At 38.4% G+C, this 26,882-nt stretch overlaps 1 pseudogene; it reads left to right on the top strand.

Moving 5' to 3' along the window:
• Nucleotides 1-19,700: 19,700 nt before the first annotated feature.
• On the top strand, nt 19,701-20,231 carry LOC113879598 (annotated as a pseudogene).
• The last annotated feature ends 6,651 nt before the right edge of the window (nt 20,232-26,882 follow it).

The raw sequence follows: 26,882 nt of genomic DNA, 5'->3' as shown, positions 1-26,882 counted from the left end.
TCTAATGACCCAGATACTGTATGGTTTGGAAAATCTAATATAAGAATTGTAATACTTTACGATAGCCCCTTTTTTGGGGGGGGTGGCTCTTCCTTGGGTGCATAGTACCGTGTCAGAATTGCTGTCAACCATATGACCCAGCATTTGTGCTTCCAGGTATACACACAGAAGAATTGAAAACAGAGACTGAATCACACGTTGGCACACTGATGTCCATCAAATGTAGCATTATCCACAATAGCCCAAAGGTGAAAACAACCCAGTGTCCACCAACAAACACACAACAAAATGTAGTGTATACAACTGACAGGGTATTATTCAGCCATAAAAAGAACTGAAGTTCTGACACATACTACAACATGGGGACTCTCAAAAACAGTATACTAACTGAAATAAGCCAAAGACAAAAAGACAAATATTCCAAGATTCCACTTACATGAAATGTCTATAATGCTTATTGAAAAGAATGCTTATCCTTATTTTACTTAAATGAAATATCTAGGCAAATTCATAGAAATAGAAAGATTATTATTGGTTGTCAGGGGCTGCAGGAATGGGAACTTACAGCTTAAGAGGGTTATATAATTTCCTTCTGGAGTGATGGAAAAAGGTTTATTAATTAGTAGTGGTGAGAGATGGACAACACTGTGAATTCAATTAATGCCTAAACTGCACATGTTTAAATTTAAACAATTTAAAATTGTTTAAATGGACACTTTTGTTATATATGTTATATTTTACCACAATAAAAATTTTCACACACACACCAAAAAAGAGTGGAAGGCAAAACCATGGCATATCAGCCTGTGAAAAGAATGTAAAGGACTAAGTCATGTAATTTGGACTTAATTACACAGGACAGGCAGAGAGAGTCACTTAAAGTTTTACAGTGAGGGAGTGACATTTGCTTTTGAAACTGCATGAGGGATAATATCTTTGCCTAAAATTTCTGCCAGAGAGAGAAAAGGAAACACAGATAAAGCAGTCTCCTCAGTCTTTCACCTTTCTGAAAATGTGGATCTATTTTCTAGAGGGAAAAAAAATTATGGAAACTTGAAAAGTCAGAAGGGCAGTTATAAGGTGAGAATACTTAGTGAAGTGATTGGCACAGAGCTGATATTCAATAAATATTTTTTGAATGAATGTTTCTGATTGTTAAATGGCTAGTGAGTGTGTCTATCCATCTATCCAAGCATCCTTCTAGCCCTCCTGGCTTCCAGACATCCTGTCTTCTTCCATCTGTACAACCATTCAATCAGATCAAGTAACTCCTCTGTAATCTTTCTGTGATGGTTCAGAAACATGGTGTTCAAGGATTATCTTTATTTTCAGATAAACAAATTCATGGAGAAGAGGGTCTGGCCTGTACTATTTCTGTTCCTGACTACCATTTTACAGAAATCTACCCTGAAATTTCTGGTTGACCCATTGGACATCAGCATCACCTGGGCTACCAAAGGGTTTGGTCCTGACCCGTCCTCCTACCAGCTCTGCTTCATTGCTTCCCAGGGACGAGCTGACTGCCTGCCTGGGAGTTGCTCTGCTGTTGCTGCAATTACCTCTCCTCTGGGGGAAACAGCCACCTCCTTCTCACTCATCCCCTCCCCAGAATGCCTCTTCTGTTCTTTCCTTTCCTCATCATCCCATTCTCTCAATATCCAGTGAACATCAGACCTCCATTAAAAGCACAAGTGCATCTGCTATTCTCCCTACTCTGTAACACTTGTATTGGCTACCCCATAGGCTAAGGCTAATACTTACTTAGTATTGAGTTAGCCCTATGTTACCACTATGAATGGAGAAGGCAATGGCACCCCACTCCAGTACTCTTGCCTGGGAAATCCCATGGACTGAGGAGCCTGGTAGGCTGCAGACCATGGGGTCAGCTGGGAGTCGGACACGACTGAGCGACTTCACTTTCACTTTTCACTTTCATGCATTGGAGAAGGAAATGGCAACCCACTCCAGTGTTCTTGCCTGAAGAATCCCAGGGACAGGGGAGCCTGGTGGGCTGCAGTCTATGGGGTCGCACAGAGTCGGACACGATTGAAGCGACTTAGCAGTAGCAGCAGCAACCACTATGAAACAGAGCAACTAATGATTAGTACGTAACAATTCTCAGGTGGCTCAGTGGTAAAGAATCCACCTGCCAATGCAAGAAATGCAAGAGACACAGATTCGATCCCTGGGTCAGAAAGATCTCCTGGAGAAGGAAATGGCAACCCACACAAGTATTCTTGCCTGGAAGATTCTGGAAGAGTCTGGCGGGCTACAGTCCATGGGGTTGCAAAGAGTCAGACAAGACTGAGCACACACACAGACACACATAAAAAACGCATAGTCATTTCTCTTCTGTGTGTTCAAAATAAAAAGCATTATTATTTTTAAAAAGAAGAAAAATTGCTACCAAATATTTTCTACAGATCCAAGTTCTAATAGTCCTCCCTCACTTCCCCTCAGGTGTAACTTGATAACAACCTTTCTGGAAATCAGTATAGCAGTGAATATCAGAAGCTTTAAAACAAATAGATATACCCTTTAATTCACCAACTCCTCCTTTAGTAATCATCCAAAAGAAGGGAAAAGATACATGCACAAGCCATTTTTCACTGTGTTTTTGTAATTGTATATAATCTGAAACTACCTTGAAATTGTGATGCAGCTCTACTAAAGATGATTGCTGCTGCTACTGCTAAGTCGCTTCAGTCATGTCCGACTCTGTGCGACCCCATAGACAGCAGCCCACCAGGCTCCCCCGTCCCTGGGATTCTCCAGGCAAGAACACTAGAGTGGGTTGCCATTTCCTTCTCCAATGCATGGAAGTGAAAAGGGAAAGTGAAGTCGCTCAGTCGTGTCTGACTCTTAGTGACCCCATGGACTGCAGCCTACCAGGCTCCTCTGTCCATGGGATTTTCCAGGCAAGAGTACTGGAGTGGGCTGCCATTGCCTTCTCCTAAAGATGATTATGTAGCCATAAAAATGCAATGACACTGGAGCTTCCCTGGTGGCTCAGTGGTAAAGAATCTGCCTGCCAATGCAGGAGACACAGGTTCAATCCCTAGTCCGGGAAGATCCCACATGCCACAGAGCAACTGAGCCCATGTGCCACAACTACTGAGCCTGTGCTCTAGAGCCCATGCTCTACAACAAGAGAAGCCACCACAATGAGAAGCCCACAGACCACAACTAGAGGAAAGCCTGTGCAGCAAGGAAGACCCAGCACAGCCAAAAATAAATGAATAAAAATTTTAAAAATGCAATAACACTAACAAATGTGTATGTCTTTATGTTAAGCAAAACAGCAGGCTACAAAGCTACATGTACAATAAAAAGCTCAATTATGAAAGTACAAAATGAATAAAAGACTAGAAAGAAATATGCCAGAAGGTTGTTGGATTTGCTTCTAATTAGTAGAGATTTCTTTTAAAAATTCTGTTAAAAAACTTTGCAATAAGCATATAGCACTCTGATAATGAGGGGGGAAATTAATGTCTTAAATCCTTTCTGGTATTAGACGTGGTACTCCTCCTCCAGGACACTGTTGCAGAAATGACCGTGGGACATCAAATGGGAATTGCACAGTTAAGTAACATTCTCCAGAACTCAGGGCCCAGAAAAGAGATGAAAAGCCTCTATCATGCCATGGCCTTCCAGTTGAAGAAAACTTTGAGGGAGAGATTAGGGGTTAAATAAAAGGTAGAAAGGGGGTTAAAGGGGGGAGAAAAATAATTTAGATGGATACTCTCCACTTAGCTGTAAATCCAGATAATCCTTCAACATATGAACACTTCTTTTTCCATTTTCCCACTTAGAAATTATGATAAATAGGGTAGCCCTTAGAAAGATTGTGAAATCTTTGCTTTCTTTATAATACATCCTTTCTCTTGATAATCACACTTTTTCTTTTTTTTAACCACTCAAGACATTTTGAATACACAATAGGACCTTCATCTGCTCTGGTATAGTTTGATAAAAAGTCATACACACTGAATTCTCTCTCAAGCTATCTGCATTTTAATTTTCCTATTTCTAATTATGGAATGAATTACTTTGACATAAATTCAGGAATTTTGTGATAATAGCAATGGGAAAAATTTTCTGTACAGAGAGAGACTTCTTGCCCTGAAATCATAGTGTATGTAAGACAAGCTCAGATAACTGACCTACTTTCTAGTCACTTGAATATCAGATGATTACTCAGAAGGAACTTTATCTCTTCTATTTCTCTGCTGCCTCGCCTCAACACAGACATGCCCCTATACAAGTCATCTGCTATGGGCCTTTTCTCCCGCAAGAACTTGTAAGTTAAATGGCCTCTCATTCATCTAAGGCAAAGCACCAGATTTATTTTCCTAAACCTAATCCTCACTTTGGTAAATGTCACCTCTATTCAATTAGCTGCCTAAACCAAATTTCAAAAACTTCTGACTGAAGCCAAACACTCCATATTCAATCTGTGAACAGTTCTTGTCAGCTCAAGCATTTCCTGAGTCTGAAGACTTCTCAGATTTCCCTTCCACTGTACTCTCTTTCGGAGAAAGCAATGGCACCCCACTCCAGTGTTCTTGCCTGGAGAATCCCAGGGACGGGGAAGCCTGGTGGGCTGCCGTCTATGGGGTCGCACAGAGTCGGACACGACTGAAGCGACTTAGCAGCAGCAGTACTCTCTTCAGTCTCTCTGCTTCCACCCCTCCTCCTCAATAATGTATTTCTCATTGGGCAGCAAGATGGATCCCATTAGAACATAAATCTGACCACTTCACTCTTTTGCTCAAAATCTTGAAATGACTCCCTGCCATATTTGGAATAAAATCCAAAACTCTGACTTGGTCCCTGTGATTCTTAAACCACAACTTCCACCATGCTCTTCCTCATTTTGTTCCATACATATTGATCTCCTTATTTTCCCAAGACATGACAAGTACACTTCCACCTCAAGGCCATTCATCCCACCAGAACATTCTTTCCGCAGATATGCTCACAACTTCTTCTTTCACTTCACTGGGGTCTTTATTTAAAGAATTCCACCTCAGAAAAACCTTCCCTGACCACCTGACCTGAAATGGCAGCCCATACTCACTAGAACCCTTCATCGTTTGCTATCCCTCTACCACTCACCTTGCTTTCTCTTGACAGAACTTACCACAATCTGTCACCACATTATATATGTACTTGTTTATTTGTTAATTGCCTGTTGTCCCCCAAAGCTCTTCTTTGTTTTGTTCACAGCTGTATATCCAGTATCTAGAACAATGTCTGGCACAGTTGTAAATGAATTAATGACTAAAATAGTGAGCCAGTGGATTTTAAAAAGGCATCTCTGTGCCAAGTGGGATATATAGAACGGATAAACAAGGTCCTACTATATTCAGTATCCTGAGACAAACCATAATGGAAAATAATATGAAAAAGGAGATACATATACATATTATATACATATATGGGGGCTGTGTGTGTGTGTGTGTGTATAACTGAGTCATTTTGCTACACCAGCAGTAATTAACACACATTTTAATTCAACTGTACTTCAATAAAAAATAAATTTTAAAAAAGTGAAAAAGGCACAGAGTAGAAGTATTGCATCATATATGTGACAAAAGATTTTTATCCTAAATTTATAAGGACCTTCTACAAATTCAATAACAATAAAACACAATCAAGTAGAAAAGAAACAAGAAGAGGTACTACACAGAAGACTGTATCCAAATAAATGAAAATGTGCTCAAATTCATTCATCATCAGGAAAATATAATACTAAGTCCACAGTAAAATGCTTTGACACCACCACCAAAATGACTAAAATTTAAATCCGTTAATATCTCAGTGTTGGCATGAGCAACTAGAACTCTAATACACTGCTAATGGATGCTAACTCGGTACAACTACTTTAAAAAAGTTTGGCACCGTCCACAAAATATAATAAACATACTCTCTGACTCAGGAAATAAATACATCTCTTTTTTATTACTGCAAACCATAAATCTAGAGCCCACCTTGAGCACAGAAAGGGGAGACAAAGTCATAAAGAATCCCAGATTCTAGACATTTGGGAATCTTGGTACAGAAAAAAATGAGAGGAATAGAAAGGGCTTCCTTGAATTTTTACATCCTTGAAAGATCTTTTCTCCCCACCTCATTCGCTTGACCCATGGCTTGAATCACTCCCACTCCCTTCCTCTGAAGTCCTTTCCTCCAGGGAAAATAAACAACAGCTTCTAAACCAGAGTTTTTGTCTCAAGCTCTTCAGTCCCCAGAAACCAGGAGAATGAGAGCAGAAAGAAGCTTACCGTCTACTTAGATGGAAAGACAAGACTTGCAAGATAAGATTGCCTATGTGGAAAACAAGGAATTTCAGGCGCAAGGCATGGAGGTTATTGACAAGTTTAATCCAGATTAAACTACACTATTCTGTCTCTCAGGAGCTTTATGGAGAGACAGAATAGTGTAGTCGTCAGGGGCACAGGCTATAAAGTGAGATGGTCTTGAGTTCAGTTCCAGCTCCACGACTAGCTGTTTCATCTCAAGCACCTTACTGAGCATTTTTGCAGCTTCAGTTTCCTTATCACAAAATAGAAATAGTAACAATTATCTCAAAGAATGCTTTGAGCATTAAATATTTTAATGTATTTTAAAGGCTTAACACAACGGATGGCATACAGTGAGCCCTAAATGAATGGAAGGTACTATCATTATTATTACTGAGGTAAAGGAGAACTATTGACACTGGTGGCAACTATAAATTCTACAGAAATAGCAGACTCATTTATGTGACTGGCTGATATTTTATACTCAGTTATGATGCCAGAGAGCACTGATGGGGCATAGCTTTTGGTGTGCTCAAAATTAATTTTGTTTTACTGAAATAAGATTCACAAAACATACCAAGACAGAAGACAGTGTAGTTGAGTGGATTCGCCCATGATTTGGAGTCAGGCCTGAGTTTGAATTCTTAGTCTGCCATTTACCTGCTTTACGACTGGGACAAGTTCTTTAAACTCTCTGGCCCCAGATTGCTGCCACGTGGGCACTACAGCACTGTATTCTCTACACGTGGGCAAGAAGTCTGATGTCCTTTGTGGTGAGCAGATGCTGCCAAGGAGAGGAGCTGAGCTTGGAAAGATAAGTCAGGGCTGGATTGAAGAGAACACTACTGAAACACTACTCGTTTCAGTCGTGTCCGACTCTGTGCGACCCCATAGACGGCAGCCCACCAGGCTTCCCCGTCCCTGGGATTCTCCAGGCAAGAACACTGGAGTGGGTTGCCATTTCCTTCTCCAATGCATGACAGTGAAAAAATAAAGTGAAGTCGCTCAGTTGTGTCCGACTTCTAGCAACTCCATGGACTGCAGCCCACGAGGCCCCTCTGTCCATGGGATTTTCCAGACAAGAGTACTGGAGTGGGTTGCCATTGCCTTCTTTGAAGAGAACACTATACCACACTAAACTGAGCATTGGTATTATTCAGAGAAAGCCACTGATTTTTCTTATAAAGCACTGAAAATTGACAGAGAAATGGATAAAAAAGATGTGGTACATATACACAATGGAATGTTACTCAGACATAAAAAAGAATGAAATAATGTCATTTGCACTAACATAGATGGACCTAGAGATTGACAAACCAAGTGAAGTAAGTCAGACAGAGGAAAACAAATATCAGATCAGATCAGAGTAGACACTCAGTCATGTTCGACTCTTTGTGACCCCATGAATCGCAGCACGCCAGGCCTCCCTGTCCATCACCAACTCCCGGAGTTCACTCAGACTCACGTCCATCGAGTCAGTGATGCCATCCAGCCATCTCATCCTCTGTCATCCCCTTCTCCTCCTGCCCCCAATCCCTCCCAGCATCAGAGTCTTTTCCGATGAGTCAACTCCGCATGAGGTGGCCAAAGTACTGGAGTTTCAGCTTAAGCATCATTCCTTCCAAAGAAATCCCAGGGCTGATCTCCTTCAGAATGGACTGGTTGGATCTCCTTGCAGTCCAAGGGACTCTCAAGAGTCTTCTCCAACACCACAGTTTTCAAAAGCATCAATTCTTCAGCGCTCAGCCTTCTTCACAGCCCAACTCTCACATCCATACATGACCACAGGAAAAACCATAGCCTTGACTAGACGAACCTTTGTTGGCAAAGTAATGTCTCTGCTTTTGAATATGCTATCTAGGTTGGTCATAACTTTCCTTCCAAGGAGTAAGCATCTTTTAATTTCATGGCTGCAGTCACCATCTGCAGTGATTTTGGAGCCCCCAAAAATAAAGTCTGACACTGTTTCCACTGTTTCCCCATCTATTTCCCATGAAGCGATGGGACCGGATGCCATGATCTTCGTTTTCTGAATGTTGAGCTTTAAGCCAACTTTTTTACTCTCCACTTTCACCTTCATCAAGAGGCTTTTTAGTTCCTCTTCACTTTCTGCCATATAAAGGTGGTGTCATCTGCATATCTGAGGTTATTGATATTTCTCCCAGCAATCTTGATTCCAGCTTGTGTTTCTTCCAGTCCAGCGTTTCTCATGATGTACTCTGCATAGACATTAAATAAACAGGGTGACAATATACAGCTTTGATGTACTCCTTTTCCTATTTGGAACCAGTCTGTTGTTCCATGTCCAGTTCTAACTGTTGCTTCCCGACCTGCATACAAATTTCTCAAGAGGCAGATCAGGTGGTCTGGTATTCCCATCTCTTTCAGAATTTTCCACAGTTTATTGTGATCCACATAGTCAAAGGCTTTGGCATAGTCAATAAAGCAGAAATAGATGTTTTTCTGGAACTCTCTTGCTTTTTCCATGATCCAGCAGATGTTGGAAATTTGATCTCTGGTTCCTCTGCCTTTTCTAAAACCAGCTTGAACATCAGGAAGTTCACGGTTCACATATTGCTAAAGCCTGGCTTGGAGAATTTTAAGCATTACTTTACTAGCGTGTGAGATGAGTGCAATTGTGCAGTAGTTTGAGCTTTCTTTGGCATTGCCTTTCTTTGGGATTGGAATGCAAACTGACCTTTTCCAGTCCTGTGGCCACTGCTGAGTTTTCCAAATTTGCTGGCATATTGAGTGTAGCACTTTCACAGCATCATCTTTCAGGATTTGGAATAGCTCAGCTGGAATTCCATCACCTCCACTAGCTTTGTTCGTAGTGATGCTTTCTAAGGCCCACTTGACTTCACATTCCAGGATGTCTGGCTCTAGGTCAGTGATCACACCATCGTGATTATCTGGGTCGTGAAGATCTTTTTTGTATAGTTCTTCTGTGTATTCTTGCCATTTCGTCTTAATATTGTCTGCTTCTGTTAGGTCCATACCATTTCTGTCCTTTATCGAGCCCATCTTTGCATGAAATGTTCCTTTGGTATCTCTGATTTTCTTGAAGAGATCTCTAGTCTTTCCCATTCTGTTGTTTTCCTCTATTTCTTTGCATTGATCACTGAAGAAGGCTTTCTTATCTCTTCTTGCTATTCTTTGGAACTCTGCATTCAGATGTTTATATCTTTCCTTTTCTCCTTTGCTTTTTGCTTCTCTTCTTTTCACAGCTATTTGTAAGGCCTCCCCAGACAGCCATTTTGCAATAAGATATGCTTATATGTGGAATCTTAAAAAAAAAAATTATATCGATGAATTTATATACAAAACAGAAGTAGACCCACAGAAAATAAACTTACGGTTACCAAAGGGGAAAGGGGAGGGGAGGAATAAATTAGAAAGTCAGGATTAACATGTACACACTACTCTATATAAAATAGATAACCAACAAGAAGCTAGAGTACTGGGAACTATACTTAATATTTTGTAACAACCTATAAGGGAAAATAATCTGGAAAAAAATTATATATATATATATATATAAAACAATCACTTTGCTGTATACCAGAAACTAATACAACATTGTAAGTCAAGTATATTTAAATGAAATAAATTTTAAAAATTAAATTAAAAATAACAATTTTAAAAGTAGTTGACAGATGATGATACGGCCTTAATTATTCAAATATTGAATGGATTTAAATGATTGATTGCTGAACTATATTAGTATAGTGTCTCTATAAGTGCTTTTCTCCCCATGTTAAGCAGTGAAATAGATAGTTGACACCTTCTTAAAAACTGGGAAGTAGAAAGAAAATTTGACTTTCACTTGGCCATGAAAGACTGCCTGTTGAAACTGAGATTCACTTCAGAACCTGTAAGCAATTGGAAAAGAGTGAGCTTGAACTAGAAAAAAATGATTTTCAATGGCATCAGATGCCACAATGGAAGGCATTTTAATTTGTTGTGCAGGAAACACGACAGCTCTTTGCTCTCAGCCATTCTCATGTTCCCAATCACCAGCCCCAAGCTCTGTCTTCTAAGATACTTCTCTCATCAAATTCTTTTAGCTACTTCTTCAGCTCAGTCTATAACCCTCCTATCTATAAACACTAAAACCTTTGTGAAGGCTGCACAAAGACTTCATCTTCCTAATTTTATAGAGATCCTTCTATCTGAAAACCTACTGCCTTACTTCCAGACTCAAAAAGATATTATTTTATGGAGTTGGTTTATTGCTCATAAAACAAGTAGATTTCAATTCTAACACTGTCATTTAATGAAGAGGTGATCTTGGAAAATTTACTCCATCTCACTGAGTCTCAACGATCTCTAAATTAGGTATAACAATGCCTACATCATCTAATGAGAACTGAATTGAATGTGATGAGCTAATATTCTCAACAGCACTGGCTCTTACTTGTGCTCACTATTGGTTTTTTTTTCTCTATCGATATTTATATACTTGGTGTTGCTTGTAAACTCAAGGGTAGAGACTATCTAACCAGTTTAGGATATAGCCAGGACATGGAAGCAACCTAGATGTCCATCAGCAGATGAATGGATAAGAAAGCTGTGGTACATATACACAATGGAGATTACTCAGCCATTAAAAAGAATACATTTGAATCAGTTCTAATGAGGTGGATGAAACTGGAGCCTATTATACAGAGTGAAGTAAGCCAGAAAGAAAAACATAAATACAGTATACTAACACATATATATGGAATTTAGAAAGATGGTAACGATAACCCTGTATACGAGACAGCAAAAGAGACACTGATGTATAGAACAGGCTTATGGACTCTGTGGGAGAGGGAGAGGGTGGGAAGATTTGGGAGAATGGCACTGAAACATGTGAAATGTCATGTATGAAAAAAAAAAATTCTGAAATAATAACGATGGCTGTCTACATGGCTGGGGGAAAAAGGCCTTCTCAATTTTTATCTATAATTTAAATAAATCCCATTCATATGCTTGAAAAGAATGTGCATATATTTTGCAGCTGTATATACCAAGTCCAAAAGAGTCAGACACAACCTGGTGACTAAACAACAGACTAAGTATTATATATATGGTATATATATATAATATATATATTATATATTCCTCCTTCCACATATATATATGGTCAAAGTGTTAGTTGTGCATCATGTCCCACTCTTTGCAACCCCAGGAACTATATGTAGCCCACCAGGCTCCTCTGTCCATGGAATTCTCCAGGCAAGAATACTAAAGTGGGTAGCCATTCCCTTCTCCAGGGGATCTTCCTGACCCAGGGATCGAACTCAGGTCTCCTGCATTGCAGGTAGATTCTTTTACCGTTTGAACCAAGGTAAATTATGATATTTCTCTTTGCAGTCTCTCATTTATACTCCGAACAGTTTGAGACTTTGTCATAGGTGCATGTAAATTAAAACATTATCTGTTCAGATAACCAAATGTCTCAGAAGTATACAGTATCTCTCTTTATCTGTAGTGATGTTTTCTGAGCTAAAGTCTGCTTTGTCTGATGTTTTCTTCTAGACACGTCAACTATTATTTGATGGGCATTTACAACATATGTATTTGACTTCAACCTTTTTTATCATGTTTTAAGGGTGTCTCCACTTAACAGTAGCTGGATTATTTTAACCAGTCAGATAATCTTTAACTTTTAATTGGAGCATTTAGTCCTTTTCAGTTCAGTCGCTCAGTCTTGTCCGACTCTTTGTGACCCCATGGACTGCAGCACGCCAGGCCTCCCTGTCCATCATCAACTCCTGGAGTTTACCCAAACTCATGTCCATCAAGTCGGTGATGCCATCCAGCCATCTCATCCTCTGTCGTCCCCTTCTCTTCCTGCCCTCAATCCCTCCCAGCATCAGTCTTTTCCAATGAGTCAACTCTTAGCATGAGGTGGCGAAAGTATTGGAGTTTCAGCTTTAGCATCCGTCCTTCCAATGAACACCCAGGACTAATCTCCTTTAGAATGGACTGGTTGGATCTCCTTGCAGTCCAAGGGACTCTCAAGAGTCTTCTCCAACACCACAGTTCAAAAGCATCAATTCTTCGGCACTCAGCTTTCTTCACAGTCCAACTCTCACATCCATACATGACTACTGGAAAAACCATAGCCTTGACTAGACGAACCTTTGTTGGCAAAGTAGTGTCTCTGCTTTTTATATGCTTTAGTCCTTTTACATTTGTGTAATTGCTACTATACTGAAAATGAAATCTACCATCTTCAAAAGTGTTTTTCATTTGTCTGATCTGTTACATTTTCTTTTTTTAATTTTAGATTGATTTCTCATTTTTATGTATCAAATTCCCCCTCTCTACTAATTTAAAATTATACTCTTTGCTTATATTTTTTATTAATTCTTAAATTATATCACAAATTTTTAATTTATCAAAGGTTATTTTTAAAATATTAAGGAAGTTAGAAAACTTTAATGCATTTACTCTTTCTGACATATGTTACTATTGTTTTGTATTTTTAAAAATCTACATCATTATTATTGTTTTTCACAGATAATATTCCTTAGATCTACCTTCAAATTTTCCACTGTCTTGACTTTCAATTCTTTCTTGTATCTCAGACTTCCAGGGTGGGATCATTTTTCTCCTGCCTGAAGAACATGCTTGAAAGTTTCCTTCACTATAGACTTGCTAGGAGCAAAATATGTTCGCTCCAGTGTGTCTTTATCCACCTATAGAATTCTAAGCTATTTTCTTTTAGCACATTGAAAATAACATTTCACTGTCTTCTCTTTCCTGTTTTTCACTTGTGAAAAGTCAGCTATCAGTATATTGTTGCTCTTTTGAAAGTAATTTATCTGTTTCTCTGGCTGCTTTTAATATTTATTCTTTGTCTTTGGTTTTCAGACATTTTATTTCAATGGGCTTAGATATGGTTTTCTTTTCATTAATCATACTTTCATAAGACTTCTTAAAATCAGTGACATGAAGTCTTTTGTCAGCTTAGAAATTCCTCAGCAGTTAACTCTTCAAAGAATTGTTTTATCTCATTCTCTTTCTTCTCCTTCTAGAAATGTGGCTGAACCCATGTTAGACATTCTCACTATATCTTCTGTTTCTTTTATCCCCTCTTCTTTTCCCCTCTGCAGGCTGCATTCTGGATCATTTCCCTTGATGTATCTTCAGATTCATTAAGTCTTAAAGGTGTGTCTAACCTACACTTAAAATCTTGTTGGGCTTAAAATTTTTATTTGTAAGTTTACTCATAAAAAATATTTTTATTTATAAAATATATCTATATATTTTTGTTTAAAATAAAGTCACAATATTAAACTCACAGTAAAATTGTACTTGGTTCTTTTTTCAAATTCAGATTTGCTGTTTACTTTCTATAGTTTCCTGTTCTCTGTAGAAAGCATCAAGCTGGTATTTTACATCTTTATCTTTTATTTTTTTCTTTACATTTTTAAATATCACCATCATAATTGTGCTATAGTCCATGCCTCATAATTCTAATATTTAAAGTCTTCATGGGTCTGTTTTTGTTGTTTGCTGTCTCTGATGACTCTTGTTCATTTAATCTGGCTTCCTCGTGCACCTGATTATCATTGAGAAGACAATACATTCTCATATTCTGCCAGATACGAGAATGTGCTGAACATCATAATTGACAAATTATTTATAGAAATTATTTAGGCCTATGATAAAAGTATCTTCCTCAAGAGCAGACCTGTATTTCTTTCTGCCAAGCATCTGGAGACACTGCCAAACAACAATTATTTTAACCCAGGTTCAAGGCTTTGAGACTCATTGACCTAGGCAATTTGAATACAAGCAGTAAATACTCAAGGGCTTTGGAATCTCAGTATCTTGTGGAGAAAGGTCTTCCATTAGACCTCCTGTCATGTGCAAGTCCTGGAGTTTGCTTTTTGTCTACTTTGCACTTGGCAAGTCCATCAAGACAAATACTGTCATCGTTTAGTCACTCAGCTGTGTCTCTTGCAATTCCATGGACTGCAGCCCGCCAGGCTCCTCTGTCCATGGGATTTCCCGGGCAAGAATTCTGGAATGGGTTGCCATTTTCTTCTCCAGGGGATCTTCCCGACCCAGGGACCAAATGCACATCTTTTGCTTAGTAGGTGGATTCTTTACCACTGCGCCACCAGAGAAGCCCAGACAAATACTCTGATTTTTGCCAATCAGCAAATTCCCTCAGGGCAGAACATATTTGGATTCCCGTTTCTCCTTCACCTTTAGTCTGGTAATTCCAAACTACCTTTTCATATCCTTTTATACTTGAAGAATAAATTTTAAATCTGGATCTTTTAGTTATTTTTGTTGGGAGGATTAATCTAGTTTACCAGAACCATTCAATCGACTTACATTTTAAACTTTTTTGGTGACTATTAAGAAAATGTCCTTCAGAAAGGTTGTACATGTTTAGGCTTCTATCAGTAGGCTTAGAAATGCCTTTTCTTTACCTTTTCCCCTTAACTATATATTTTGCCACTTATGAGAAAAAAACATTTCCAAGTTGAATAAGGAAAAAGTCCTGCTTTTACTAAGTATCTATACTTATTTAATTACCAATGAAATTTAATGCTTTGTGGTCTGTTTATTTAAATTGTATTTTACTATTTATAATTTAACTTATTCAAAATTTTCTGTTTTTTATTTTTCTTAGGTCCTTTGGCTACTATAAAGCTGCTACCCACCAGCAAACCTACATCAGTTGTTAAAATATTAAACTACTTCCATAGCCAATCAGCAAATAGCCATCATCTTCCAAATGGCCTTACCTTGGCTCACGCAGACATTTCAGCCTCTCCCAAACACCACTCACTTGCTCATTTTCCATCAGTTAAAGAGTTAATGTCCAACATACCAACAGGCCTTTAGAGCCTTACCCTTGCTCAGAGCCCTGGCCATTGTCAGTTCTGACTGGTTAGTAGCTATTATGTAGATATTGTTAAACCTTTTAATGTAACATATGTGCATATATATTGAAAGTATTTTTTTTTATGTGACTGACAAGGGCTTAATCTCCAAAACATATCAAATAGCTCACATAACTCAGAAACAACAACAAAAAATATCCAGTTGAAAAATGGGCAGATCTAACCAGACATTTCTCCAAAGAAGATGTAATGGATAGCCAACAAGCACATGAAAAGATGCTCAACATTACTAATTTTTAGAGAAAAGCAAATCAAAACTACAATGAGTGCCACCTCACATTGGTCAGAATGGCCATCGTTAAAAAGTCAACAAATAACAAATGCTGGAGAAGGTGCAGTGGAAGGGATCCTTCCTACACTGCTCGTGGGAGCATAAGTTGGTGCAGCCACTATGGAACACAGTATGGAGGTTTCGCAAAAAACTAAAAATAGAGTTGCCATATGATCCAGCAATCCTACTCTTGGGCTTATATCTGGACAAAACTATAATTCAAAAAGAAACGTGCACACCTATGTTAATAGTGGGACTATTCACATTAGCCAAGACATGGAAACCTACATATCCATTGATAGATGAATATATAAAGAAGATGTGGTACATATATACAATGGATTGCTACTCATTAAAAAAAAGAAGGAAATAATGCCATTTGCAGCCACATGGGTGGACTCAGAGATTATCGTACTAAGTGAAGTAAGTCAGAAAGAGAAAGATAAAAAAGAGAAAGACAAATACCATATGATATCACTTATATGTGGAATCCAAAATATGACACAGATGAACTTTTCTATGAAACAGACTCACAGACACAGAGAACAGATTTGTGGTTGCCAACAGTGGGTGGAAGGGATGGAGTGGAAGTCTGGGATTAGTAAACGCAAATTTTTATATATATAGTGGATAAACAAGGTCCTATTTTATAACACAGGGAACTCTTCAATATCCCGTGATAAACCATAATGGAAAAAATACGAAAAACATATATATATATATATATGTATATACACACACACACACATATATATAACTGAGTCACTTTGCTATACAGCAGAAATAAACACAACATTGCAAGTCAATTATACTTGAATAAAATATATTTTAAAAAATGTAAAAGGAAAAAGTCCATTTTACAATAAGACTTTAAAAACACATCGTGCTGTGTTCCTTTGTCCTTCCCTATCCTATTTCCTTAATTTTTATTTACAATTAGTTTCAGTTTCTCTCAAAATTATTACCATCACAACAGCTATTTGTTCTTTTTCTTGCACTTTGCTTTATTCACAAAACAATTTGTTTTGGAAATCATTCTACATTATGACTCATAGGTCCGCCCATTTCGTTTGTTTTATTTAATTGAAGTATAGTTGATTTACAATGTTGCGTTAGCTTCAGGTGTACAACAAAGCAATATGTGTGTATCCAGAAGTATGTATGTATCAACAAGTTGGTGCAGCCACTATGGATTCTTCTCCCTTGTAGGTTACTACAAAGTACTGAGTATAGTTCTCTGTGCTATACAGTAGGTCCTTTTTGGTATCTATTTTATATCACCTATTTCTTTGTAACTACTGCATAATATTCCCTAGTGTGCATATGCCATTGTTTATTTCACTGTTGCTCTGTGTTCACACTTAACAAAGTGTGATGATTAATATCCATGTCCCTGTGTCTCTGAGTCTATTTAAGAGTGTTTCCTCTAGGGTAGATACAGAGTAGTAGAAATGCTACTACTACGTTAGCTATGCTGCATTCTCAGAGAGAATGCATATTTTAAAACTTGTATCAGATGTTAAAAAAATATGTCTTCCAAAATATAGTTCTAGTTTACAAGCTGTGAAATTGTGATTTATAATAAGAAATGTACATTTGATCTTCATCCTCATTTCTGGCACCTATAGCTATTTGCTGTTAAATGATCTCTCAGCTTTTAAAAATCTATAAAGGAATTTAGCTACAAATCTATAAGATTTTTATCAACTTTATTATGTTTTGAAAACCTATCAAGCTTATGATTGTCTATGTTAATATTTTTAGCAGACATCACAAATTATAAAATTTCTAAGTATTAGTAGAAGCCAGAATAAAGTAATAGTTCATTTTGGACAAGAAGTAAAGTATTTTGAATTTTTTTGCCATGATGTGTGGCATGTGAGATCTTAGTTTTCCAACCAGGGATTGAACCTGAGACCCCTGCATTGGAAGCACAGAGTCTTAACAGCTGGATTGCCAGAGAAGTCCCTGAACTAATTTTTATTTATGATCTGTTATCTCCTATAGAAAGAGTAAATGAATTTTTGTGCACTAAATCATTTTCATATTTGTTTACCATATTGATCTATAAAGATACCAGCTCTTTTATGGTCTTCTGCCAAATATATCAGTTAGCTATTATGATCCATTTTTTATGATTACTTTGTTTTAAATCTGATAACCTCACCATTGCATTGTTATCCAGGCAACATCTTCCTAGCATTTCAATTATCTTAATCTCATGCAGACCCACATCAAAAGCTTTTACAAACATTTAGATATATTGTTTGCCCATGGAGTTTTCTTTATCCACAAACTTGAGTAATTTTATAAGATCAAATAAATCAGATTTGCCTGGCATAATCTGTCTTCATAAACAGATGCTGTCCGCTGACCATCACATTGTTATCTAAATGATTTCAGATCAATTTGGTTTGCTCTAACTTGGGCAATTGCATTCTACCAGCCCCAAACTCCCTCTATTTTTCAATTGGAGACATTATTCTTCCTTTCACTTAACAAAGTGTTCTGTAAAGCAAGCAGGCAAGTATCTGAACCAATAAAGCCTAGTTTCCTGAAGATTTGTGTCTGATAGGCTAACTGCAACTATGTATTATATCCATGTCATAGCTTTAGCTGGTGACATTATTACCTAAATCATTGTACTAGATGTCATAAGTAATATTTTGTGTTACATCAATGGGAAAAGTAGGCAACACAAAGAAAGTTTTTCATGTGTATGTCTAGGACCATCCTAATGCTAGATTCCCTGCAATATAATCAGATTTAGTTGGAATCAAGTTTTACATCAGAGGTTAATAGTGAGATACACTGGATGTGAGATGATTTCACTAGAAGACTTGTTATATATTGTACTAAGGCAGAATGATCACTGTGCTTTAGCTAAGAAATATGGTAATTCTACAATTAGTCCTCCATATCCACACGTTCCACATCTATGGATTCAACCAATTGTGGACCAAAAATATTTGGGAAAATATTCCAGAAAGTTCCAAAAAGTAAAACTTGCATTTGTCACGCTCTGACTACTTATACAGAATTTATATTGTGTTGGGTATTATAAGTAATCTAGAGATGATTTAAATTGTATGGGAGGAGGTGCATAGGTTATATGCGGATACTATACCATCTTATGGGCTTCATTGGTGGCTCAGATGGTAAACAATCCACCTGCAATGCAGGAGACCTTGGTTCAATTCCTGGGTTGGGAAGATACCCTAGAGAAGGAAATGGCAACCCACACCAGCGTTCCTGCTGGAGAATCCCATGGACAGAGGAGACTGGCGGGCTACAGTCCATGGGGTCTCAAAGGGTCGGACACGACTGAGTGACTAAGCACGCATGCACCCATGCCGTTTTACGTAAGGGACTTGAGCATCTGCAGATTTGGATATCCACAGGGTCCGGGAGCCAACTCCCTTCAGACATCAAGAGATGACTATATTTCAGGGTAAATGAACAAACTATTCATTACTCATCACTTCACTGAAAAAAATCTATAAATTTATTCATTCTATTCCTCTTACTTACATTTATATAATGCCTGTGAAATCTGTGGTTTATCTCTTTATTTGACATTGACCTAAAACATTGACATTGACCTAAAATGCTAACTTGGGGGCAATCAAAAGAGGCACTAGGCTGGCTTGCATACAGGTTTTGAAAAGGAGGCCCTCCCGGTTCCTTTGGTGCTTCTTTACTTTAATTTCAACCACACTCAGCTTGAACTGCACAGTTCTTAGTTTAAAACAAAGAAACCCAGATTCCAAAAGTCAGTCATGATGTCCAGGGAATAATTCACACACTTGAAGAACGTTTGTGTGGTGAAGGAAATCCACAGCCTGCTGGGGCTCGCACTGCCCCAGGAAAGCTGGGACTGGGAGCCCCAAAGGTCTGGGCCCTGCGGTGGTGGCAGCAACAGTGGCAGGAGCCCCAGTGCGATTGCCACAGCAGCCGCGAGACAACTTCCACCAGAACTGGCAGATCCCCTAAAAATGCAGTCTATGTTGGAGGCTTCACTGGAGGTCACGTCATGTGATGGTGCTAACTTAGAAGATGAGGTACAGGACTGAAAGAAGGTACGTCAACTCACAAGTCAGGTACAAGCAGCATCTCAAGAAAATTTAGAGCAGTTAAGAGAGAGGAGTAATGCTTTAATGAAGTCAGGTGGAACTCAGAATTAAAGACTTGGAATCTGAACTCTCCAAGATGAACATTTTTCAAAAAGATTCTAACAAAGCAGAGTTGGGAAAATATAAGCAACTCTACCTAGAAGAACTAGAAGTTAAAAAGTCATCGGCAAATACACTAGACAAGACTAAGAAGAGGCTGGCAGGGGTCAGTACCAAACGTGGGATGGATAAACAGCAGGACAGATCTTGCCTCAGCACTCTCACCAGGAGGCCAGTCCTGGAGTCCCCTTGTGTTGGAAATTTCAATAATACTTTAGTGCTCTATGGAAATCTTACTCCAAGAGCAAATGTACTGCTTTCTACCTCAATTCCGTGCCCTTCAAATAACAGCATGGAGACTTACTTGACCAAGATGCAGTGGGAGTTGTGAAAGAATATAACTACAGAACTAGAAAAAACTGTTGCTGAATTTAAATCTGGATCCTATAGAGTGTCTCCTCTAGGATCTACAGTTGAGTCAAATCTATATCAGGACCTACTTTTGAAAACATCACAAGAATATGTGCACATTTTGAAGGAAAAAAAATATGATCTGAAAGATAAATAGTAAAAGTTTCCCTACTGGACTGTTTTCATGACATTTTAGTTGTTTCCCATTAAATATGAGAAAATCTTTATTAAAGGGAAATATTTTTGTGTGCATAAGAAAAATGTATACAATATTTTTAGCCATGCTTCTCTGCATCTAACTTCCTTTTAAGCAGATTTAAAAACCAGCACTGTTGAGTTTTACATATGCAAAGTGAAAGTGTAGTCACTCAGTCATGTCTGACTTTTTGCGACCCAATAGACTGTAGCCCTCCAGGCTCCTCTGCCCATGGAATTCTCCAGGCAAGAAAACTGGAATGGGTAGCCATTCCCTTCTCCAGGGGATCTTCCAGCCCCAAGGATCAAACCTCGGTCACCTGCATTGCAGGTAGATTCTTTACCATTTGAGCCACCAGAGACGCCCTCTACAAACTCAAACCGAACCCTAATACCAGCTGTTTAAACAGCACCCAAACAACCAAACTTGTCATTAATATTTAGTGGTACAGATTTATATTTTTTTTGTATTTTGCAGTTTATATCACTATTTATAGACCTAAAGATTTAGATATTGCTGTTATGGCTACTGTCAATGTTCTCTTGATGAATGTGAAAGAGAGTGAAAAAGTTGGCTTAAAGCTCAACATTCAGAAAACTAAGATCATGGCATCTGGGCCCATCACTTCATGGGAAATAGATGGGGAAACAGTGGAAACAGTGTCAGACTTTATTTTGGGGAGCTCCAAAATCACTGCAGATGGTGATTGCAGCCATGAAATTAAAAGACGTTTACTCCTTGGAAGGAAAGTTATGACCAACCTAGACACCATATTAAAAAGCAGAGACAGTACTTTGCCAACAAAGGTCCGTCTAGTCAAGGCTATGGTTTTTCCAGTGGTCACGTATGGATGTGAGAGTTGGACTGTGAAGAAAGCTGAGTGCCGAAGAACTGATGCTTTTAAACTGTGGTGTTGGAGAAGACTCTTGAGAGTCCCTTGGACTGCAAGGAGATCCAACCAGTCCATCCTAAAGGAGATCAGTCCTGAGTGTTCCTTGCAAGGACTGATGTTGAAGCTGAAACTCCAATACTTTGGCCACCTCATGCAAAGAGTTGACTCATTGGAAAAGACCCTGATGCAGGGAGGGATTAGGGGCAGGAGGAGAAGGGGATTACAGAGGATGAGATGGCTGGATGGCATCACCGACTCGATGCACACGAGTTTGGGTGAACTCCGGAAGTTGGTGATGGACAGGGAGGCCTGGGGTGCTGTGATTCATGGGGTCGCAAAGAGTCGGACACGACTGAGTGACTGAACTGATCTGAATTATTCATAGTGGCATAAAAACTTACTATATGTAACTTTATGTAACTTTAAACACTGATTCATAGATCATACAGAGAAATTAAAAAAAAAAAAAGAACGTTTGTGTAATTTTTTTCCTTTGAGGCCCTTTGGATAAGCATTTGTAGCACCAAACCCACATGGCCCAAGCAGTAATCTGGAAAAAGACATTAAAAGCAGCGTCAGTAAACAGAAAACTATTATTATTTACTCTCTAAAGGTATCTTCTTTACTAACAGAGTATAGTTCAAGTTTTCCTGTCGACTAATGAGTAAAATGAGTAGCATTTCATTTTACAGTAAATATCTATAAGATGAAATTAACATATTCTCTTATCTTCTTTGTTATTATTAAGTTGGTTTTGTTTTGTTTTTTCACTTAAGAACATGATACGTCATGAGATCAACCATACTAACATCTTTCTTGGTTTTTGAAAATTGCCATTGCTAAAATATCAACCATACTTGTTTAGTAAAAGCAAATACTCTGTGTGTGTGAGCATGTACCCATGGGCATGTGTTTGTGATGGAAATGATTATTAAAGAAGTCAGTATTATTATGAGAGAATAGGATAGAATGACTCTATTGGCTATGTTTCCTTTACTTCCTTTCTATTTCCCCAGGGACCTTCCATGGAGATAATTAGAATATTGGCCTGGCTATTATTGTCTAATACAGTTGTCAGTCATTGATAAAACTGTTTTCTGCCTTCATGCACTGTAACTATAACACTTATATATAAGGACTGTTCTGCTTTCCAATAAAGTAAATTTTCCCTAAAGCTTGTTTGTTGTTAATATTTTGCTAAGGAAGGGAGGTTTCTGAGAGAAGACAGATATGCAAAGAAGATTAAATAAAGAAAACTTCAACATTTTCAACTCGGATTCCTCATCTGAACTATAATACACAGAAAATTTCTTTATTCTCTCAATTCTCTCAAGGGTAGTACAAAATTAGTACTATTCTAGATACACAGGAAAAAAGTTAATTTATTAGGGCTTAATTCTCCCCTAGATCAGGTGAGAAATATCATTCCAGCTGGGAGTTTGGGACTAGCCAACCCAAACTATTATATATAGAATGGATAAACAGCAAGGTCCTACTGAGTAGCTCAGGGAACTATACTCAATATCCTGTGATAAACCATAATGAAAAAGGAAAAAAAGAATAGATATACACGTGTGACTGAATCACTTTACTGTACACCTGAAACATTGTAAATTATACTTTGATTGAAATTTTTAATTAAAACATACTAGCAGACTAATGCTCAAAATTCTCCAAGCCAGGCTTCAACAGTACATGAATAGTGAACTTTCAGATGTTCAAGCTGGATTTAGAAAAGGCAGAGGAACCAGAGATCAAATTGCCAACATCCACTGGATCATCAAAAAAGCAAGAGAGTTCCAGAAAAACATTTACTTCTGCTTTATTGACTATGCCAAAGCCTTTGACTGTGTGGATCACAACAAACTGGAAAATTCTTAAAGAGATGGGAATACTAGACCACCTGACCTGCCTCCTGAGAAATCTGTGTGCAGGTCAAGAAGCATCAGTTAGAACTGGACACGGAACAACAGACTGGTTCCAAATCGGGAAAGGAATACGTCAAGGCTGTATATTGTCACCCTGCTTATTTAATTTATAAATACCCTGCTATTTATTTATATGCAGAGTACATCATGAGAAACACTGGACTGGATGAAGCACAAGCTGGAATCAAGATTGCTGGGAGAAATATCAATAACCTCAGATACGCAGATGACACCACCCTTATGGCAGAAAGTGAAGAAGAACTAAAGAGCCTCTTGATGAAAGTGAAAGAGGAGAGTGAAAAGCTGGCTTAAAACTCAACATTCAGAAAACTAAGATCATGGCATCTGGTCCTATCACTTCATGGCAAATAGATGGGGAACCAATGGAAACAGTGAGAGACTTTACTTTATTGGGCTCCAAAATCACTGCAGATGGTAACTGCAGCTATGAAATTAAAAGACGCTTGCTCCTTGGAAAAGCTATGACCAACCTAGACAGCATTTTTAAAAGCAGAGACATTACTTTGTCAACAAAGGTCCATCTAGTTAAAGCTCTGGTGAGAGTTGGACTATAAAGAAAGCTGAGCCCCGAAGAATTGATGCTTTTGAACTGTGGTGTTGGAGAAGACTCTTGAGAGTCCCTTGGACTGCAAGGAGATCCAACCAGTCCATCCTAAAGGAAGTCCTGAATATTCATTGGAAGGACTGATGGTGAAGCTGAAACTCCAATATTTTGGCCACCTGATGCGAAGAGCTGACTCATTTGAAAAGATCCTGATGCTGGGAAAGATTGAAGGCAGGAGGAGAAGGGGGTCGACAGAGGATGAGATGGTTGGATGGCATCACGGAGTCAATGGACATGAGTTTGAGTAAACTCCATGAGTCGGCGATGGACAGGGAGGCCTGGCGTGCTGCAGTCCATGGGGTCGCAAAGAGTCAGACACAACTGAGCAATTGAACTGAACTGATTATTCTTTAAATAGTCATTGTAATTTCAAAATAAAGTTGAAACTCTTATGTAAATAGCTTTAATAGTTTCAATTGATCATAAATAAAGAGAGTGGTTTATTCCCTTCAAAAGGTTTATTGTGCTTAATCCTTTGAAACTAGTTTAAAAATGAAAGTAGCATTGTAACCTCAAATCTTTTTTGGAATGCTAGTTTTAAAACAAGACCCACATGGTATATTCATGAGCATTAACTATTTGAAAAGTCCTAACTAGGTGTCAAGATCAAAAGGTTTTACAGGGAACTCTGCCCAGTGTTATGCAGTAGCCTGGATGGGAGGGAAATCTGGGGGAGAATGGATACACGTATACTTAGGGCTGAGCCCCTTTGCTGTCTACCTGAAACTATCACAACCCTGTTAATCGGCTATACCCCAATACAAAATAAAAATCTTTTTTAGAAGATCAATAGGCTTTATTCCTAGTTTGGTCAGAAACTTATTGATAGACAACCTAACTTTCTAAATGTTTTAACTTCAAACACTCTATTGAAAAATATAAAAACAAATCACTATAAGCACCATATTTCTCACTGAGAATGTTGAGACTTAAGTCTTTAAAGAAGATGAATATGTATTTATATCCTTTATATATATTTTATAAATAAACTAGGATGGTGACATTTATTCTTAGTGAGCTACTGCATCTGTCTTCCCTGGGCAGAACCCTTTTTAAAAAATTCCAAAATGAAAGAGGACACAGAAAAAGCAATATCTAAAAGGCAAGGGATAAAAGGAAAAGAAATACGTGAACAAATAACACAGTGGAGCCAAGATATACTAGATATTCATTAGTGTATTTTCAGAGTCCACACAATGCCCGTCTTTAACATTTCAACGGAGAAAGTCTATATAGATATATTCTGTAGATACACAGTACACAACTCTGAACATATTTTGGACAATTATGTGTGAAGTCCTCATCACAACCATTTTCGCTGAACAACTCTACTATGAGTGGCGGATTTTCTGAAACTGAAATTGCTATTTGCACGATGTGGTGCATTGAAGCAATTCAAGGCTTTCATTCCACTTCACTGGAAATGAAGATTCACTATATTAACGTGCTCTAGACACTTATGTGGTGTGAAATTATGCCCCTCAATTACAAATTCTTCCAGCCTTCTCTCTCTTGGCTTCTCTATTTTCAAGTCTTATTTCAAATACTCCACAAAATATTTGGCCTCACTTGGCATAAAAGAAGCAAACCTCTGTGCCTCTTTTCCCCACCTTTCCATGGAGATAATAACACTTGCCTGTCTCATAAAGATATTGTGAAGCATAATATTTTGTAAAGCACTTTAAAAACCTTAGCTATGAAGGCTAATGGCAATAAGAACTGTATTGTCATCTATTCCTCCATTTCCTCTCAAGCTGGCCATTTTCTTTTTGTCTTTGTTCGTTTAAATGTTAAGAAGAAATATTGTTTTGCTATTGAATGTTGAGGCTTAGCTTTATTTCCTTCAACTTCTTTCTTTTTTGATTTCTTTATGACCCTCTTCTGGTTTCATGCCATCAAATCAGAGTTTGCTTCCAAGAACCCACCTAGAACGGACTCAAATGTTATCTGTTTTATGGCTAAATGACCTGCATATGGTCTAATCTCACAACCAAGGATCCTCCAGAAGACTAATTCAGGACTTAAGGCTTCACGGCGACATTACTGGACACCGTTGCCACTACAGAGTCACCTATTCATGCTCTGGCTCCACCACACCTATATTTGTATCAACTGAATAGATTCTCTCTCTTGACACTGTGAATGCCCTTGAGGCAGGGCACAGAGTCTGCCTACTTATTTCCAAGCTCAAGGTAACCCAGGTGTGGAGAACCGCTCGACAAGCTTCCAGGGGTTCATCTGGATGGCTTCATGTCTCTGCAAGCCAAATCCTGACTGAATTCTTGTCCCTGGAGCTGCTGATAAGATTTTAAGGTATGAGGCCTTTTTCTGTCTCCTATATAACCATGACTTCAGAAAAAAAGGTACTCTTAGAATGCATTGAAGTATGATGATGAAGGAACACAAATCAAAGTGAATTAAGGAGTACATAAAGTACATAATGAAAGGATGATGTTGAATAAGTTACTAAGCTAAAGAGGCCTTGAAGTTGGACAGACCCAAGTTCCTGTCCTGGCTCGGCAATTTGCTAGCTGTGTTACATTGAACAATTTACTTAACCTCTCTGAACCTATTTCCTCATTCTTAAAATATTACTTTCCTTGAAGAGTTGTGAAGATAGTTTTCCTGTGAATAATACTAACACATATCTGACCTAGGGCTTCCTAGATGGTGGCTAGTGTTAAAGAATCTGCCTGCCAATGCAGGTGACATATGAGGTGTGGGTTCAATTTCTGGGTCAGGAAGATCCCCTGGAGTAGTCAATGGTAACCTGCTCCAGTATTCTTGCCTGGAAAATCCCATGGACAGAGGAGCCTGGTGGGCTACAGTCTATGGGGTCACGAAGACTTGGATACAACCGAGCACAACAGCAGCCAGGACCAACAACCATACCTGACCTAAAGTAAAAGCTCAATAAAGGGCATTATTAGAAAGGACACCATGGAAAATTATGAAAATGAGCAACTATAGAGTCATCTTAACTAAAGTAAGAACGAAACACTTCTGAAAAGAGCCTCAGGGAAAGCCTAGTAGAACAAGAGGGAGGTTCTTCCGGTGACTAGGCTAGAAGTCACAACTTTCTGTTCCATTTCACGCTAAGGTGGGCTCAGGGGATGAAAACCTTTGTAAAAGAATTACAAGCCAAGAATATAAAACCACTGAGTTTG

This window comes from Bos indicus x Bos taurus, chromosome 21 (assembly GCF_003369695.1).
Source record: "Bos indicus x Bos taurus breed Angus x Brahman F1 hybrid chromosome 21, Bos_hybrid_MaternalHap_v2.0, whole genome shotgun sequence".
NCBI classification, from domain to species: Eukaryota; Metazoa; Chordata; class Mammalia; order Artiodactyla; family Bovidae; genus Bos; species Bos indicus x Bos taurus.
The sequence above is the reverse complement of the archived record's forward strand: the minus strand, read 5'-3'. Positions and strand labels throughout refer to the sequence as shown.